The following is a 4,205-nucleotide window of genomic DNA, read 5'->3' on the forward strand; positions in this document are numbered from 1 at the left end:
GTACCTGTACTGACTCGAGATGCTTCCCTGGCAGAGCCCCATCCTGTATTTCTCTTTGGCCATTGCTGAGGGATTTGCTGGCTCTCTCTTGTGACTGTCATAGCAGCCCCAGAGATAGGTACTGTTTCTCCCATTTTACAGACAAGGACACTGAGGCTCAGAAAATTAAAGTCTTGGCCCAAGATCACGTTGCCAGGATCCAGAAAGGCAGGGAGACATGAATGACGATGATGCGTGGCCTGCCCAGCCCTTCTCAAAATGTGGCTCAGATGCTGCAGGACGATGCCTTGGGAGGGTGTTTTTTTTGTTTGTTTGTCTTTTAAAAGCAGATTTCCAGGCCCCGTCCCAGACACACAGCCAGATCTTGAGGGGTGCAGGCCAGAAATCTGCATTCCTCAGGGAGTCTGCAGGGAAGTGTGAGACCACTCAACTCCTGGCTGGGGGATGGAGGGGTGGAGGCAGGGTCCCACCTCTTCCCTTTGCCACTTGCTCCCTGTCCTGAGCTCCAAGTAGAGCGCACCTCAGCTTGGCCTGGCTTTCCCTCCCAGCCTTTGCCCAGACTGTTTGCTCTGCCCCGTCACCTCCAGGCATCTCCTCTTGCCAACTCCAGGCCTTTGCCCGTGCAGTTCTCTTTGCTGGGCACACCTGCCCCATGCCCCACCTACGTGTGTCCCAAGCCTCCTGATCACTGTGGTGGGTCTGTCCCTCTGAGCAGCTCAGCAGGGCGTGTGGTACGGTCTGTGGGGAAGTCACACTTGAGGACTCTAGCCCCCATATCCCTCAGGGTTGGTTAAGACAACCTCAGAGGATGAAGGGGCTGACACACAAACTACCACGAGCAGCAATAACATCAGCAGTGATGATCACGGCCGAGCTGTGACTAGTGCCCCCTACGTGTCAGATGCTATTCTATGCCTATCACACCCACTAAGTAACCTCACAACAAGCCCCGGGGGTAGCTCTACTCTCAACCCCACCTCGCAAATGAGGAAACTGAGGGACTTCCCTGGCAGGCCAGTGGTTAAGACTCTGTGCTTCCAATGCAGGGGGCACGGGTTCGATCCCCGGTCGGAGAACTAAGATCCCGCAAGCCGCAGGGCGTGGCCAAAAAATAAAATTTAAAAATTAAAAAAAATTTTTTATAAAAGGAAACTGAGAGAGGCTGCTGTCACACAGTTATAGCCCCTCTGCAGGTGGCTCACCCTGCAGTGTTGCATGCCTGGTACTGTGGCTGGGCCACACAGTCCCTGCCACTGGGTTTACTTCCCAGGCAGACACAGGTCTGAGTCTCTGCAGTGCCCTCGGAGAAGCAGCAGACCCTGCTGAGGCCCCTGCCTGCATCCCCCCTACCTCCCACCCCAGATCCACATTGACCAGGAGGAAACTGAGGTGCAGCTGCGGCCTTCACAGCTGTGAGCCTGGGCATGTCCACAACCCAGAGGCCTCCCTGAGAAGGCCTCTCAAACGCCACCAGCTGCCTGGAATCACTGGGCTTGACTGTCCCAGGCCTGCTTCCCAGGATAGGGGAGCACTGGGGGTGGCACAAATGGGCAGGCTCTGGGCAGGCTGGGGCACAAGCCCCTCTATCGGTCCGACCCCTGGGCACTAGAGCCCCAGTCGCAGTGCATTCCCCTGGGTGTGGGCTCTGGTCAGTGGCAGCATCCCTCCCTTTCCCTTGGGCTGTGCATGGCAGGGGAACAGCTAGGACCCCTCACACCAACACTTCCCACCTGCAGAGTGGGGACATGGGGAGAGGGCCTGGGAAGGCCTGATGGTGATGCCTAATCACTGAGGCCCTTTCCCCAGGGCCCAGAATATCCATGGGACAGGGAGGACAGCACTGGACTGGCTAACCACGAGGGCCAGGTGACTGCCTGGCTGTCCTTCCCACCTAGTCACTTGCTCCCACAGAGCAGGAGGGAGGGAGCACATCCTGGAGCAAAGGAAGACCCAGGAGCGCCACAGATCTCAGCCAGTGCAAGAGTGGAGGCCAAGGATACAAAGTGATGGGTCAGATCGATCATGCCGTCCCCAGCCAGGCGAACTGAGACTCAGAGCGGGTAGATCTCCAGGGTGTAGGGGACCACAGGTGAGGGTGACTTTGGGACCACCGTCCACCTGAGGCACCAGTCTCCTTGTCTGGCCCTTTGATTACTCTCTTGGTAAAGGGTGTGGGCCACTCCATGACCCTGCCCAGAGATGGGGATGACAGCACAAACTTGCTTTGCATCTGATTTTCCTAGCTGCTGCAGACCTGGCAGACACTGAGGTTCCCTTCCCTGTCCCCTTCGAGCCTCAATCTCCCTTCCTCTCCCTTTGAAGAGTCTGGAGGACATTCTCTGCCCCCCACAGGGGTCATTGCAGAACAACTCCCATTTGACAGGTGGACAAACCAAGGTCATGGAGCCCTCATCCCTGGACTCAAAGCTGTCCCGTTGTCCTTCCAGCAGCTGCGACTCAAGAGGGAAGGAGTTAAGTGGCAGGACAAGGGTGTGATGCTGGCAGCCACGCAGGAAGCAGGGGAGAACACCAGGACAGAATCAGAGGCATGGCCCAGGAGCAGCTACAGCAGATCAAGGGACAGAGGTGGGTGGGGCCACAGCATGATATCCCGGTGGACACCCTGGTTCTCGGGCAGCCCACAAGCTAGATGTCCCAGGAACTCCTTTTCCATCGGGGCCTGATGATGTTCCCCTGTTAGATAGGCTGGTACCTGGAGTGGAGTTTGCTTGTACCTTGCTAATCCTGGGCACCCAGTTCTCCCCACCCAGCCCTGCACCTTCCCTTCAGAGAAGGGGGCTTCACTAGCTGGATCCGGATTGCTGCAAAGGTGCTGGGTGGGGGGAACTCAGCCAGTAGAAGGTGCCAGGAGTCTCCTACCCACAGCTGGCCCACCAGGCGTTCCTTCTCCAGCTGAGACCAGAGGGACCCACAGAGGATCCCTGGGGTGCCCTCAGTGTTCCCACTGGGCCATACCTCTTCCCACCAGGAAGAAACCTCTGCAGCCCTTGCCCTGGGGCGCAGCTGCTGGGCCCCCAGCAGGCAGGCAGTAATTGCCGAGATGTGCTGGGCGACAGCGGCTGCTCTGCATTAGAACATCTGCTTCCACTCTGGGAGCGCTGGGCCCCAACGGAGGAGGGAACAGATGGGGGAAGGGAGAAACAACGGCTCCACCTGCCTGAACAAGGCCAGCAGGGCCTCTGCAGCAGAGACAGGGCCACTGGTCCAATGGCTTGATGCTGATCCCAAGCCCCAACATCAGGTCTCTGCTGTCGTCTATCGTGAACCCTCTACCTCCCAGACAAGGCTTTGTACTGCAGGGAGGCCCTGACATGCCGCTTTCCTCTCTGGCCCCACTTTCCCTTCTGCAGAAGCTGTGAAGCCTCGAGTGGCCAGCAGGCCCATCTCTCACTTTCAGATCCTCTCCCAGAGGGAGGTCCAGACCTGCCAGAGCCCTGGTGTCCACCCCGATTCTCCCTGAGATCTCCAAGAGCTGCAGTCCTATCCTGCCCTTCCTCTGACACCTCATCTGTGAAACAGGATACCACCATTATCTCGTCCGAGGAGACGGGTGAGTGCCCGGCACACGGTGAGAATTCAGATCAAAGTTATTATCACTATTTCTTTTACCCTTTGGAAGATGACAGATTTCCCCAAACCTCTCATTTCCTGCAACCCACAGTGACCACGCTGCATAGGTCACTGCAACCGCAGCCTGCAGAGGGGCCTGCTGTGACCATCTCATTTTGAAGGCGAGTTTCTGAGGCTTTCAGACAAAGCACAGCACAGGGCAATAACCCAGTGGCGAAGAGGCTGACTCAGCAGTGGTGGTTCCCTGGCGGGACTTGTGTAACCTGGGACCAGAGTTAGAGCCACTCACTCCTTTGCTGGCTTTTTGCTCTTAGTTGTCACTTCCCTTCACAACCCGGCACTTCTCCACAGCGGGGTACTCCTTCCCGCCCAGCAGCCTCACGGCAGACACTGCTCACTGGCTCTGCTCACCCAGAAGGCTGGGCAGGCTGGGTAACAGGCCTCCCCGCAGAGGCTTTTGTGCTGGTGGGCTCCCCTGGAACATGTGGGGCTTGGGAGAGCAGCCAACTGACGTGGCAGGCCTGAGGGCAGAGATTCTCAGAAGCGGCAGTGGCTGGGACCACAGGGTAGACGGGCAGCAGCCCAGCTCAAAACCCACAGCACGGGCCTGCCCC

General features: G+C 57.8%; 1 protein-coding gene across 1 annotated transcript in view; it reads right to left on the minus strand.

Annotated features, from left to right (window-relative positions):
* Nucleotides 1-4,205, minus strand: part of GNAI2 (G protein subunit alpha i2) — a 21,003-nt gene that overhangs the window by 6,752 nt on the left and 10,046 nt on the right. The window lies entirely within an intron of this gene.

This window comes from Neophocaena asiaeorientalis, unplaced genomic scaffold, assembly GCF_003031525.2.
Source record: "Neophocaena asiaeorientalis asiaeorientalis breed wild unplaced genomic scaffold, Neophocaena_asiaeorientalis_V1.1 scaffold680, whole genome shotgun sequence".
In the NCBI taxonomy this organism is placed as follows: Eukaryota; Metazoa; Chordata; class Mammalia; order Artiodactyla; family Phocoenidae; genus Neophocaena; species Neophocaena asiaeorientalis.